Source organism: Salmo salar, chromosome 17, assembly GCF_965601325.2.
Source record: "Salmo salar chromosome 17, fSalSal1, whole genome shotgun sequence".
Lineage (NCBI taxonomy): Eukaryota > Metazoa > Chordata > Actinopteri > Salmoniformes > Salmonidae > Salmo > Salmo salar.
The window spans coordinates 85,506,841-85,522,623 of NC_138307.1; the positions used below are offsets into that span (position 1 = coordinate 85,506,841).

At 46.3% G+C, this 15,783-nt stretch overlaps 1 protein-coding gene across 1 annotated transcript in view; it reads right to left on the reverse strand.

Moving 5' to 3' along the window:
- Positions 1 to 15,783, reverse strand: part of tmem178b (transmembrane protein 178B) — a 203,663-nt gene that overhangs the window by 39,092 nt on the left and 148,788 nt on the right. The window lies entirely within an intron of this gene.

Sequence of the window (15,783 nt, forward strand, 5' to 3'; positions counted from 1 at the left end):
CTAGTCAGGCAGCTTGTTGTAAGGACTGGTATTAACTAGTCAGGCAGCTTGTTGTCAGGACTGGTATTAACTAGTCAGGCAGCTTGTTGTAAGGACTGGTATTAACTAGTCAGGCAGCTTGTTGTAAGGACTGGTATTAACTAGTCAGGCAGCTTGTTGTCAGGACTGGTATTAACTAGTCAGGCAGCTTGTTGTCAGGACTGGTATTAACTAGTCAGGCAGCTTGTTGTCAGGACTGGTATTAACTAGTCAGGCAGCTTGTTGTAAGGACTGGTATTAACTGGTCAGGCAGCTTGTTGTAAGGACTGGTATTAACTAGTCAGGCAGCTTGTTGTCAGGACTGGTATTAACTAGTCAGGCAGCTTGTTGTAAGGACTGGTATTAACTAGTCAGGCAGCTTGTTGTAAGGACTGGTATTAACTGGTCAGGCAGCTTGTTGTCAGGACTGGTATTAACTAGTCAGGCAGCTTGTTGTCAGGACTGGTATTAACTAGTCAGGCAGCTTGTTGTCAGGACTGGTATTAACTAGTCAGGCAGCTTGTTGTCAGGACTGGTATTAACTAGTCAGGCAGCTTGTTGTCAGGACTGGTATTAACTGGTCAGGCAGCTTGTTGTCAGGACTGGTATTAACTAGTCAGGCAGCTTGTTGTCAGGACTGGTATTAACTAGTCAGGCAGCTTGTTGTAAGGACTGGTATTAACTGGTCAGGCAGCTTGTTGTCAGGACTGGTATTAACTGGTCAGGCAGCTTGTTGTCAGGACTGGTATTAACTAGTCAGGCAGCTTGTTGTAAGGACTGGTATTAACTGGTCAGGCAGCTTGTTGTCAGGACTGGTATTAACTAGTCAGGCAGCTTGTTGTCAGGACTGGTATTAACTAGTCAGGCAGCTTGTTGTAAGGACTGGTATTAACTGGTCAGGCAGCTTGTTGTCAGGACTGGTATTAACTAGTCAGGCAGCTTGTTGTAAGGACTGGTATTAACTGGTCAGGCAGCTTGTTGTCAGGACTGGTATTAACTAGTCAGGCAGCTTGTTGTAAGGACTGGTATTAACTAGTCAGGCAGCTTGTTGTCAGGACTGGTATTAACTGGTCAGGCAGCTTGTTGTCAGGACTGGTATTAACTAGTCAGGCAGCTTGTTGTCAGGACTGGTATTAACTAGTCAGGCAGCTTGTTGTCAGGACTGGTATTAACTAGTCAGGCAGCTTGTTGTAAGGACTGGTATTAACTAGTCAGGCAGCTTGTTGTCAGGACTGGTATTAACTAGTCAGGCAGCTTGTTGTCAGGACTGGTATTAACTAGTCAGGCAGCTTGTTGTAAGGACTGGTATTAACTAGTCAGGCAGCTTGTTGTAAGGACTGGTATTAACTAGTCAGGCAGCTTGTTGTCAGGACTGGTATTAACTAGTCAGGCAGCTTGTTGTAAGGACTGGTATTAACTAGTCAGGCAGCTTGTTGTAAGGACTGGTATTAACTAGTCAGGCAGCTTGTTGTCAGGACTGGTATTAACTAGTCAGGCAGCTTGTTGTCAGGACTGGTATTAACTAGTCAGGCAGCTTGTTGTCAGGACTGGTATTAACTAGTCAGGCAGCTTGTTGTAAGGACTGGTATTAACTGGTCAGGCAGCTTGTTGTCAGGACTGGTATTAACTAGTCAGGCAGCTTGTTGTCAGGACTGGTATTAACTAGTCAGGTAGCTTGTTGTAAGGACTGGTATTAACTAGTCAGGCAGCTTGTTTTAGGGACTGGTATTAACTGGTCAGGCAGCTTGTTGTCATGACTGGTATTAACTAGTCAGGCAGCTTGTTGTCAGGACTGGTATTAACTAGTCAGGCAGCTTGTTGTCAGGACTGGTATTAACTAGTCAGGCAGCTTGTTGTCAGGACTGGTATATAACTAGTCAGGCAGCTTGTTGTCAGGACTGGTATTAACTAGTCAGGCAGCTTGTTGTAAGGACTGGTATTAACTGGTCAGGCAGCTTGTTGTCAGGACTGGTATTAACTAGTCAGGCAGCTTGTTGTCAGGACTGGTATTAACTAGTCAGGCAGCTTGTTGTCAGGACTGGTATTAACTAGTCAGGCAGCTTGTTGTAAGGACTGGTATTAACTAGTCAGGCAGCTTGTTGTCAGGACTGGTATTAACTAGTCAGGCAGCTTGTTGTCAGGACTGGTATTAACTAGTCAGGCCGCTTGTTGTAAGGACTGGTATTAACTAGTCAGGCAGCTTGTTTTAGGGACTGGTGTTAACTAGTCAGGCAGCTTGTTGTCAGGACTGGTATTAACTAGTCAGGCAGCTTGTTGTAAGGACTGGTATTAACTGGTCAGGCAGCTTGTTGTAAGGACTGGTATTAACTAGTCAGGCAGCTTGTTGTCAGGACTGGTATTAACTAGTCAGGCAGCTTGTTGTAAGGACTGGTATTAACTAGTCAGGCAGCTTGTTGTCAGGACTGGTATTAACTGGTCAGGCAGCTTGTTTTAGGGACTGGTATTAACTGGTCAGGCAGCTTGTTGTCAGGACTGGTATTAACTAGTCAGGCAGCTTGTTGTCAGGACTGGTATTAACTAGTCAGGCAGCTTGTTGTAAGGACTGGTATTAACTAGTCAGGCAGCTTGTTGTAGGGACTGGTATTAACTGGTCAGGCAGCTTGTTGTCAGGACTGGTATTAACTAGTCAGGCAGCTTGTTGTCAGGACTGGTATTAACTAGTCAGGCAGCTTGTTGTCAGGACTGGTATTAACTAGTCAGGCAGCTTGTTGTCAGGACTGGTATTAACTAGTCAGGCAGCTTGTTGTAAGGACTGGTATTAACTAGTCAGGCAGCTTGTTGTCAGGACTGGTATTAACTAGTCAGGCAGCTTGTTGTCAGGACTGGTATTAACTAGTCAGGCAGCTTGTTGTAAGGACTGGTATTAACTAGTCAGGCAGCTTGTTGTAAGGACTGGTATTAACTAGTCAGGCAGCTTGTTGTCAGGACTGGTATTAACTAGTCAGGCAGCTTGTTGTAAGGACTGGTATTAACTGGTCAGGCAGCTTGTTGTAAGGACTGGTATTAACTAGTCAGGCAGCTTGTTGTAAGGACTGGTATTAACTGGTCAGGCAGCTTGTTGTCAGGACTGGTATTAACTAGTCAGGCAGCTTGTTGTAAGGACTGGTATTAACTGGTCAGGCAGCTTGTTGTCAGGACTGGTATTAACTAGTCAGGCAGCTTGTTGTAAGGACTGGTATTAACTGGTCAGGCAGCTTGTTGTAAGGACTGGTATTAACTAGTCAGGCAGCTTGTTGTAAGGACTGGTATTAACTAGTCAGGCAGCTTGTTGTCAGGACTGGTATTAACTAGTCAGGCAGCTTGTTTTAGGGACTGGTATTAACTAGTCAGGCAGCTTGTTGTCAGGACTGGTATTAACTAGTCAGGCAGCTTGTTGTCAGGACTGGTATTAACTAGTCAGGCAGCTTGTTGTAAGGACTGGTATTAACTAGTCAGGCAGCTTGTTGTCAGGACTGGTATTAACTGGTCAGGCAGCTTGTTGTCAGGACTGGTATTAACTAGTCAGGCAGCTTGTTGTAAGGACTGGTATTAACTAGTCAGGCAGCTTGTTCTAAGGACTGGTATTAACTAGTCAGGCAGCTTGTTGTAAGGACTGGTATTAACTAGTCAGGCAGCTTGTTGTAAGGACTGGTATTAACTGGTCAGGCAGCTTGTTGTCAGGACTGGTATTAACTAGTCAGGCAGCTTGTTGTCAGGACTGGTATTAACTGGTCAGGCAGCTTGTTGTAAGGACTGGTATTAACTAGTCAGGCAGCTTGTTGTTCAGGGACTGGTATTAACTAGTCAGGCAGCTTGTTGTAAGGACTGGTATTAACTGGTCAGGCAGCTTGTTGTCAGGACTGGTATTAACTAGTCAGGCAGCTTGTTGTCAGGACTGGTATTAACTGGTCAGGCAGCTTGTTGTCAGGACTGGTATTAACTGGTCAGGCAGCTTGTTGTAAGGACTGGTATTAACTGGTCAGGCAGCTTGTTGTCAGGACTGGTATTAACTAGTCAGGCAGCTTGTTGTCAGGACTGGTATTAACTAGTCAGGCAGCTTGTTGTCAGGTACTGGTATTAACTAGTCAGGCAGCTTGTTGTCAGGACTGGTATTAACTGGTCAGGCAGCTTGTTGTCAGGTCTGGTATTAACTAGTCAGGCAGCTTGTTGTCAGGACTGGTATTAACTAGTCAGGCAGCTTGTTGTCAGGACTGGTATTAACTGGTCAGGCAGCTTGTTGTAAGGACTGGTATTAACTGGTCAGGCAGCTTGTTGTAAGGACTGGTATTAACTAGTCAGGCAGCTTGTTGTAAGGACTGGTATTAACTAGTCAGGCAGCTTGTTGTCAGGACTGGTATTAACTAGTCAGGCAGCTTGTTGTAAGGACTGGTATTAACTGGTCAGGCAGCTTGTTGTCAGGACTGGTATTAACTAGTCAGGCAGCTTGTTGTCAGGACTGGTATTAACTAGTCAGGCAGCTTGTTGTCAGGACTGGTATTAACTGGTCAGGCAGCTTGTTGTAAGGACTGGTATTAACTGGTCAGGCAGCTTGTTGTCAGGACTGGTATTAACTAGTCAGGCAGCTTGTTGTCAGGACTGGTATTAACTGGTCAGGCAGCTTGTTGTCAGGACTGGTATTAACTAGTCAGGCAGCTTGTTGTGAGGACTGGTATTAACCGGTCAGGCAGCTTGTTGTCAGGACTGGTATTAACTGGTCAGGCAGCTTGTTGTCAGGACTGGTATTAACTAGTCAGGCAGCTTGTTGTAAGGACTGGTATTAACTGGTCAGGCAGCTTGTTGTCAGGACTGGTATTAACTAGTCAGGCAGCTTGTTGTCAGGACTGGTATTAACTAGTCAGGCAGCTTGTTGTCAGGACTGGTATTAACTAGTCAGGCAGCTTGTTGTCAGGACTGGTATTAACTAGTCAGGCAGCTTGTTGTAAGGACTGGTATTAACTAGTCAGGCAGCTTGTTGTCAGGACTGGTATTAACTGGTCAGGCAGCTTGTTGTAAGGACTGGTATTAACTAGTCAGGCAGCTTGTTGTCAGGACTGGTATTAACTGGTCAGGCAGCTTGTTGTCAGGACTGGTATTAACCGGTCAGGCAGCTTGTTGTCAGGACTGGTATTAACTGGTCAGGCAGCTTGTTGTCAGGACTGGTATTAACTGGTCAGGCAGCTTGTTGTAAGGACTGGTATTAACTGGTCAGGCAGCTTGTTGTCAGGACTGGTATTAACTAGTCAGGCAGCTTGTTGTAAGGACTGGTATTAACTAGTCAGGCAGCTTGTTGTCAGGACTGGTATTAACTGGTCAGGCAGCTTGTTTTAGGGACTGGTATTAACTAGTCAGGCAGCTTGTTGTAAGGACTGGTATTAACTGGTCAGGCAGCTTGTTGTCAGGACTGGTATTAACTAGTCAGGCAGCTTGTTGTAAGGGACTGGTATTAACTGGTCAGGCAGCTTGTTGTAAGGACTGGTATTAACTAGTCAGGCAGCTTGTTGTCAGGACTGGTATTAACTGGTCAGGCAGCTTGTTGTCAGGTCTGGTATTAACTAGTCAGGCAGCTTGTTGTCAGGACTGGTATTAACTGGTCAGGCAGCTTGTTGTCAGGACTGGTATTAACTAGTCAGGCAGCTTGTTGTCAGGACTGGTATTAACTGGTCAGGCAGCTTGTTGTAAGGACTGGTATTAACTAGTCAGGCAGCTTGTTGTCAGGACTGGTATTAACTAGTCAGGCAGCTTGTTGTAAGGGACTGGTATTAACTAGTCAGGCAGCTTGTTGTCAGGACTGGTATTAACTAGTCAGGCAGCTTGTTGTCAGGACTGGTATTAACTAGTCAGGCAGCTTGTTTAGGGACTGGTATTAACTGGTCAGGCAGCTTGTTGTCAGGACTGGTATTAACTAGTCAGGCAGCTTGTTGTCAGGACTGGTATTAACTGGTCAGGCAGCTTGTTGTAAGGACTGGTATTAACTAGTCAGGCAGCTTGTTGTAAGGACTGGTATTAACTAGTCAGGCAGCTTGTTGTCAGGACTGGTATTAACTAGTCAGGCAGCTTGTTGTAAGGACTGGTATTAACTGGTCAGGCAGCTTGTTGTAAGGACTGGTATTAACTGGTCAGGCAGCTTGTTGTAAGGACTGGTATTAACTGGTCAGGCAGCTTGTTGTCAGGACTGGTATTAACTAGTCAGGCAGCTTGTTGTCAGGACTGGTATTAACTAGTCAGGCAGCTTGTTGTCAGGACTGGTATTAACTAGTCAGGCAGCTTGTTGTAAGGACTGGTATTAACTAGTCAGGCAGCTTGTTGTAAGGACTGGTATTAACTGGTCAGGCAGCTTGTTGTCAGGACTGGTATTAACTAGTCAGGCAGCTTGTTGTAAGGACTGGTATTAACTAGTCAGGCAGCTTGTTGTAAGGACTGGTATTAACTAGTCAGGCAGCTTGTTGTCAGGACTGGTATTAACTGGTCAGGCAGCTTGTTGTAAGGACTGGTATTAACTAGTCAGGCAGCTTGTTGTAAGGACTGGTATTAACTAGTCAGGCAGCTTGTTGTCAGGACTGGTATTAACTAGTCAGGCAGCTTGTTGTAAGGACTGGTATTAACTAGTCAGGCAGCTTGTTGTCAGGACTGGTATTAACTGGTCAGGCAGCTTGTTGTCAGGACTGGTATTAACTAGTCAGGCAGCTTGTTGTAAGGACTGGTATTAACTAGTCAGGCAGCTTGTTGTAAGGACTGGTATTAACTAGTCAGGCAGCTTGTTGTCAGGACTGGTATTAACTAGTCAGGCAGCTTGTTGTCAGGACTGGTATTAACTAGTCAGGCAGCTTGTTGTAAGGACTGGTATTAACTGGTCAGGCAGCTTGTTGTCAGGACTGGTATTAACTAGTCAGGCAGCTTGTTGTAAGGACTGGTATTAACTAGTCAGGCAGCTTGTTGTAAGGACTGGTATTAACTAGTCAGGCAGCTTGTTGTCAGGACTGGTATTAACTGGTCAGGCAGCTTGTTGTAAGGGCTGGTATTAACTAGTCAGGCAGCTTGTTTTAGGGACTGGTGTTAACTAGTCAGGCAGCTTGTTGTCAGGACTGGTATTAGCTAGTCAGGCAGCTTGTTGTCAGGACTGGTATTAACTAGTCAGGCAGCTTGTTGTCAGGAATGGTATTAACTAGTCAGGCAGCTTGTTGTCAGGACTGGTATTAACTAGTCAGGCAGCTTGTTGTCAGGACTGGTATTAACTAGTCAGGCAGCTTGTTGTCAGGACTGGTATTAGCTAGTCAGGCAGCTTGTTGTAAGGACTGGTATTAACTAGTCAGGCAGCTTGTTTTAGGGACTGGTATTAACTAGTCAGGCAGCTTGTTGTAAGGACTGGTATTAACTGGTCAGGCAGCTTGTTGTCAGGACTGGTATTAACTGGTCAGGCAGCTTGTTGTCAGGACTGGTATTAACTGGTCAGGCAGCTTGTTGTCAGGACTGGTATTAACTAGTCAGGCAGCTTGTTGTCAGGACTGGTATTAACTGGCCAGGCAGCTTGTTGTCAGGACTGGTATTAACTAGTCAGGCAGCTTGTTGTCAGGACTGGTATTAACTAGTCAGGCAGCTTGTTGTCAGGACTGGTATTAACTAGTCAGGCAGCTTGTTGTCAGGACTGGTATTAACTGGTCAGGCAGCTTGTTGTCAGGTCTGGTATTAACTAGTCAGGCAGCTTGTTGTCAGGACTGGTATTAACTAGTCAGGCAGCTTGTTGTCAGGACTGGTATTAACTGGTCAGGCAGCTTGTTGTAAGGACTGGTATTAACTAGTCAGGCAGCTTGTTGTAAGGACTGGTATTAACTAGTCAGGCAGCTTGTTGTAAGGACTGGTATTAACTAGTCAGGCAGCTTGTTGTCAGGACTGGTATTAACTAGTCAGGCAGCTTGTTGTAAGGACTGGTATTAACTGGTCAGGCAGCTTGTTGTCAGGACTGGTATTAACTAGTCAGGCAGCTTGTTGTAAGGACTGGTATTAACTAGTCAGGCAGCTTGTTGTCAGGACTGGTATTAACTGGTCAGGCAGCTTGTTGTAAGGACTGGTATTAACTGGTCAGGCAGCTTGTTGTCAGGACTGGTATTAACTGGTCAGGCAGCTTGTTGTCAGGACTGGTATTAACTAGTCAGGCAGCTTGTTGTAAGGACTGGTATTAACTGGTCAGGCAGCTTGTTGTCAGGACTGGTATTAACTGGTCAGGCAGCTTGTTGTCAGGACTGGTATTAACTAGTCAGGCAGCTTGTTGTAAGGACTGGTATTAACTAGTCAGGCAGCTTGTTGTCAGGACTGGTATTAACTAGTCAGGCAGCTTGTTGTCAGGACTGGTATTAACTAGTCAGGCAGCTTGTTGTCAGGACTGGTATTAACTAGTCAGGCAGCTTGTTGTAAGGACTGGTATTAACTAGTCAGGCAGCTTGTTGTAAGGACTGGTATTAACTGGTCAGGCAGCTTGTTGTCAGGACTGGTATTAACCGGTCAGGCAGCTTGTTGTAAGGACTGGTATTAACTAGTCAGGCAGCTTGTCAGGACTGGTATTAACCGGTCAGGCAGCTTGTTGTCAGGACTGGTATTAACTAGTCAGGCAGCTTGTTGTCAGGACTGGTATTAACTAGTCAGGCAGCTTGTTGTCAGGACTGGTATTAACCGGTCAGGCAGCTTGTTGTCAGGACTGGTATTAACTGGTCAGGCAGCTTGTTGTCAGGACTGGTATTAACTGGTCAGGCAGCTTGTTGTCAGGACTGGTATTAACTGGTCAGGCAGCTTGTTGTCAGGACTGGTATTAACTAGTCAGGCAGCTTGTTGTAAGGACTGGTATTAACTAGTCAGGCAGCTTGTTGTCAGGACTGGTATTAACTAGTCAGGCAGCTTGTTTTAGGGACTGGTATTAACTGGTCAGGCAGCTTGTTGTAAGGACTGGTATTAACTAGTCAGGCAGCTTGTTGTCAGGACTGGTATTAACTAGTCAGGCAGCTTGTTTTAGGGACTGGTATTAACTAGTCAGGCAGCTTGTTGTAAGGACTGGTATTAACTAGTCAGGCAGCTTGTTGTCAGGACTGGTATTAACTGGTCAGGCAGCTTGTTGTCAGGTCTGGTATTAACTGGTCAGGCAGCTTGTTGTCAGGACTGGTATTAACTGGTCAGGCAGCTTGTTGTCAGGACTGGTATTAACTAGTCAGGCAGCTTGTTGTCAGGACTGGTATTAACCGGTCAGGCAGCTTGTTGTAAGGACTGGTATTAACTGGTCAGGCAGCTTGTTGTCAGGTCTGGTATTAACTGGTCAGGCAGCTTGTTGTAAGGGCTGGTATTAACTAGTCAGGCAGCTTGTTGTCAGGACTGGTGTTAACTAGTCAGGCAGCTTGTTGTCAGGACTGGTATTAACCGGTCAGGCAGCTTGTTGTCAGATTTGCCACCAATGCTCCTTATAGGACACAGCACTGCACTCTATAGACTGGTTGATGCTTATTTATAAAACCCTCTTAGGCCTCACTCCCCCCTATCTGAGATATCTACTGCAGCCTTCATCCTCCACATACAACACCTGTTCTGCCAGTCACATTCTGTTAAAGGTCCCCAAAGCGAACACATCCCTGGGTCGCTCCTCTTTTCAGTTCGCTGCAGCTAGCGACTGGAACGAGCTGCATCAAACACTCACAGTTTTATCTCCATCTCTTCATTCAAAGACTCAATCGTGGACACTCTTACTGACAGTTGTGGCTGGTTCACGTGAAGTATTGTTGTCTCTACCTTCTTGCCCTTCATGCTGTTGTCTGTGCCTAACAATGTTTTGTGCTGCTACCATGTTGTGTTGCTACTGTGTTGTCATGTGTTGCTATTATGCTGTGTTGTTTTAGGTCTCACACACGCACAGACACACACACAGAAACACACGTACGATAGGAATAGAAACACGATGGTGTCGTATATTAAGCTGGTGAACGTTGGAATCAGAGTATTTGGGGCAGATGCTAGTGGCAGAAGAGAAGTTTCCAGAATCAAAGAGCTTGATGTCATACGGAGAGATGAGGAGCTCGTCATCGCTTCAAACTACACACACACACACACACACACACACACACACACACGCACGCACGCACGCACGCACGCGCGCACGCACACGCACAGGCACACACACACGTCAGTGGAGATCAACTCTCCAACCAAACCACAGTTGACTGGTTCAGCTGCTTCTGCCAACCTGAATACATCCAGGTATTCACCGTACTCCCTAAATGGAGCACTACTGTTGACCAGAGCTCTGTGGGGTTATAACACGGGTCAAACTGTCAACATATTTAACACGGGTCAAACTGTCAACATATTTAACACGGGTCAAACTGTCAATATATTTAACATGGGTCAAACTGTCCTGACCAAGGAAATATATTTAACATGGGTCAAACTGTCCTGACGAAGGAAATATATTTAACATGGGTCAAACTGTCCTGACCAAGGAAACATATTTAACATGGGTCAAACTGTCCTGACCAAGGAAACATATTTAACATGGGTCAAACTGTCCTGACCAAGGAAACATATTTAACATGGGTCAAACTGTCCTGACCAAGGAAACATATTTCACATGGGTCAAACTGTCCTGACCAAGGAAACATATTTAACATGGGTCAAACTGTCCTGACCAAGGAAACATATTTAACATGGGTCAAACTGTCCTGACCAAGGAAACATATTTAACATGGGTCAAACTGTCCTGACCAAGGAAACAAATTAAACATGGGTCAAACTGTCCTGACCAAGTCAACAATTACAGTGGGGAAAAAAGTATTTGATCCCCTGCTGATTTTGTACGTTTTGCCCACTGACAAAGAAATGATCAGTCTATAATTTTAATGGTAGGTTTATTTGAACAGTGAGAGACAGAATAACAACAAAAAAATAATGAAAAACGCATGTCAAAAATGTTATAAATTGATTTGCATTTTAAATTGGGAAATAAGTATTTGACCCCCTCTCAATCAGAAAGTTTTCTGGCTCCCAGGTGTCTTTTATACAGGTAACGATCTGAGATAAGGAGCACACTCTTAAAGGGAGTGCTCCTAATCTCAGCTTGTTACCTGTATAAAAGACACCTGTCCACAGAAGCAATAAATCAATCAGATTCCAAACTCTCCACCATGGCCAAGGCCAAAGTGCTCTCCAAGGATGTCAGGGACAAGATTGGGGACCTACAGAAGGCTGGAATGGGCTACAAGACCATCGCCAAGCAGCTTGGTGAGAAGGTGACAACAGTTGGTGCGATTATTCGCAAATGGAAGAAACACAAAAGAACTGTCAATCTCCCTCGGCCTGGGGCTCCATGCAAGATCTCACCTCGTGGAGTTGCAATGATCATGAGAACGGTGAGGAATCAGCTCAGAACTACACTGGAGGATCTTGTCAATGATCTCAAGGCAGCTGGGACCATAGACACCAAGAAAACAATTGGTAACACACTAGGCCGTGAAGGACTGAAATCCTGCAGCGCCCGCATGGTCCCCCTGCTCAAGAAAGCACATATACATGCCCGTCTGAAGTTTGCCAATGAACATCTGAATGATTCAGAGGACAACTGTGTGAAAGTGTTATGGTCAGATGAGACCAAAATGGAGCTCCTTTGCATCAACTCAACTCGCCGTGTTTGGAGGAGGAGGAATGCTGCCTATGACCCCAAGAACACCATCCCCACTGTCAAACATGGAGGTGGAAACATTATGCTTTGGGGGTGTTTTTCTGCTAAGGGGACAGGACAACTTCACCGCATCAAAGGGAAGATGTACAGGGCCATGTACCGTCAAATCTTGGGTGAGAACCTTCTTCCCTCAGCCAGGGCATTGAAAATGGGTCATGGATGGGTATTCCAGCATGACAATGACCCAAAACACAAGGCCAAGGCAACAAAGGAGTGGCTCAAGAATAAGCACATTAAGGTCCTGGAGTGGCCTAGCCAGTCTCCAGACCTTAATACCATAGAAAATCTGTGGAGGGAGCTGAAGGTTAGAGTTGCCAAACGTCAGCCTCGAAACCTTAATGACTTGGAGAAGATCTGCAAAGAGGAGTGGGACAAAATCCCTCCTGAGATGTGTGCAAACCTGGTGGCCAACTACAAGAAACGTCTGACCTCTGTGATTGCCAACAAGGGTTTTGCCACCAAGTACTAAGTCATGTTTTGCAGAGGGGTCAAATACTTATTTCCCTCATTAAAATGCAAATCAATTTATACATTTTTGACATGCGTTTTTCAGGATTTTTTTGTTGTTATTCTGTCTCTCACTGTTCAAATAAACCTAGCATTAAAATTATAGACTGATCATTTCTTTGTCAGTGGGCAAACGTACAAAGGGGATCAAATACAGCAGGGGATCAAATACTTTTTTCCCTGACTGTAGTTCTCCTCAGGCTGAGGCTGGACTAAAATAGAGCCAATATATTACTGCTTCTCTCAGTCCCAAATGGCACCCTATTCCACATATAGTGCACTACTTTAGACCAGACCCCTAAGGGCTCTGGCACCCTACACTGTAAGTAGACACCTATGGGTGGACCCTGGTCTAATATAGTGCACTATAAAGGGAATAGGGTGGGTCCTGGTCTAAAGTAGTGCACTATATAGGGAATAGGTTGGGCCCTGGTGTAATGTAGTGCACTATAAAGGGAATAGGGTGCCATTTGGTCAGCAGCCTGAGTTACCCTCTGACTTTTCCTTTTAAGCTCTGCTATTGAAAACGCTGAAACTTTAATTAAAGTGTGTTTTGTAAAGGGAGCGACGGAGACTCTGGTACACGGTGACTCTGAGAGATAAGAGGGGAACAGAGTGTTCCTATACACACACACTCACACACTCACGGCGTCTCATTCCTAGGATATAAATGGTAAAATAGTATGTGTCTGTCTCCTGCTCTGTTATATGCAGAAGGTTTATAAACACCGGCCTGGTGAGAGGAGTGCCTGTTAGTCAGGTCTGTTCCTCTGCCGTCCAATTCCTTATCAGCACTGAGCACGTGGCCAACGTAGAGACTAGCAGCCGAGGTCATCTCTCCTTCCAGGTCAGACCACAAGGCTCATCTCTCCTTCCAGGTCAGACCACAAGGTCATCATCTCTCCTTCCAGGTCAGACCACAAGGTCATCATCTCTCCTTCCAGGTCAGACCACAAGGTCATCATCTCTCCTTCCAGGTCAGACCACAAGGTCATCTCTCCTTCCAGGTCAGACCACAAGGTCATCTCTCCTTCCAGGTCAGAAAACAAGGTCATCTCTCCGTCCAGGTCAGACCACAAGGTCATCTCTCCTTCCAGGTCAGACCACAAGGTCATCTCTCCTTCCAGGTCAGAAAACAAGGTCATCATCTCTCCTTCCAGGTCAGAAAACAAGGTCATCTCTCCTTCCAGGTCAGACCACAAGGTCATCTCTCCTTCCAGGTCAGAAAACAAGGTCATCATCTCTCCTTCCAGGTCAGACCACAAGGTCATCTCTCCTTCCAGGTCAGACCACAAGGTCAACTCTCTTTCCAGGTCAGACCACAAGGTCATCATCTCTCCTTCCAGGTCAGACCACAAGGTCATCATCTCTCCTTCCAGGTCAGACCACAAGGTCATCATCTCTCCTTCCAGGTCAGACCACAAGGTCATCATCTCTCCTTCCAGGTCAGACCACAAGGTCATGATCTCTCCTTCCAGGTCAGACCACAAGGTCATGATCTCTCCTTCCAGGTCAGACCACAAGGCCATCTCTCCTTCCAGGTCAGACCACAACACAGACAGCACAAGACAATTGCTTGACAATTATTTACAGGATTTTTGCCGGACGACACAGAGTTGCAACATGTTGTGAATAACAACGCGATAGATTCAGAGACATGATTACACTGTGCTGTGGTTGACACACACTGTGTTAAAAAGGGAGTTGGACAACAGACACTACTGTATATAAGACTATCCACCTCTTTGATGGTCTGCACATCTCCCAGAGTGTGGCTTTAATCCCAGTCAGATTGTATCTCAGGCAGTGAGAGAGGAGAAAATAATCCCTGTCAGATTGTATCTCAGGCAGTGAGAGAGGAGAAGATAATCCCTGTCAGATTGTATCTCAGGCAGTGAGAGAGGAGAAAATAATCCCGGTCAGATTGTATCTCAGGCAGTGAGAGAGGAGAAGATAATCCCAGTCAGATTGTATCTCAGGCAGTGAGAGAGGAGAAGATAATCCCAGTCAGATTGTATCTCAGGCAGTGAGAGAGGAGAAGATAATCCCGGTCAGATTGTATCTCAGGCAGTGAGAGAGGAGAAGATAATCCCAGTCAGATTGTATCTCAGGCAGTGAGAGAGGAGAAGAGGTGACGTTCTCAAACATCGGTTCCAGTAGATCGCCTGACCTCGGCAGCCTCCCACCCGCCATTCTGTTGTATCGCCACCGGCAACGCAACGACAGGTGTCGCACACGGTCAGCTCTCTCCGCCCTGCATCATTTAACCAATCAGCAGAAGCACGGGAGGTCTAATGCCCCGCGGGGGCGCTGAAGGACTTGATATGGCAGAGAGTGGGAGAGACGAAGAGAGAAAGTGAAATGCTGAGAAAAGCAAACACTTAACACTCGGTGTGAATCCCAAATGGCACCCTATTCCCTATATAGTACACTACTTTAGACCTGAGCCCTATTCCCTATATAGTACTCTACTATAGACCAGAGCCCTATTCCCTATATAGTACACCACTTTAGACCAGAGCCCTATTCCCTATATAGTACACTACTATAGACCAGGGCCCTATTCCCTATATAGTGCACTACTTTAGACCAGAGCCCAGAGGTGGTAGAATCCTCCCTCCATCCACTGACCTCCATGTAGAGGAGAGGTGGTAGAATCCTCCCTCCATCCACTGACCTCCATGTAGAGGAGAGGTGGTAGAATCCTCCCTCCATCCACTGACCTCCATGTAGAGGAGAGGTGGCAGAATCCTCCCTCCATCCACTGACCTCCATGTAGAGGAGAGGTGGTAGAATCCTCCATCCACTGACCTCCATGTAGAGGAGAGGTGGTAGAATCCTCCCTCCATCCACTGACCTCCATGTAGAGGAGAGGTGGTACAATCCTCCCTCCATCCACTGACCTCCATGTAGAGGAGATGTGGTAGAATCCTCCATCCACTGACCTCCATGTAGAGGAGTGGTGGTAGAATCCTCCATCCACTGACCTCCATGTAGAGGAGAGGTGGTAGAATCCTCCCTCCATCCACTGACCTCCATGTAGAGGAGAGGTGGTAGAATCCTCCATCCATCCACTGACCTCCATGTAGAGGAGAGGTGGTAGAATCCTCCCTCTATCCACTGACCTCCATGTAGAGGAGAGGTGGTAGTCCGATCCACTGACCTCCATGTAGAGGAGAGGTGGTAGAATCCTCCATCCACTGACCTCCATGTAGAGGAGAGGTGGTAGAATCCTCCCTCCATCCACTGACCTCCATGTAGAGGAGAGGTGGTAGAATCCTCCCTCCATCCACTGACCTCCATGTAGAGGAGAGTTGGCAGAATCCTCCCTCCATCCACTGACCTCCATGTAGAGGAGAGGTGGTAGAATCCTCCATCCACTGACCTCCATGTAGAGGAGAGGTGGTAGAATCCTCCCTCCATCCACTCACCTCCATGTAGAGGAGAGGTGGTAGAATCCTCCCTCCATCCACTGACCTCCATGTAGAGGAGAGGTGGTACAATCCTCCCTCCATCCACTGACCTCCATGTAGAGGAGAGGTGGTAGAATC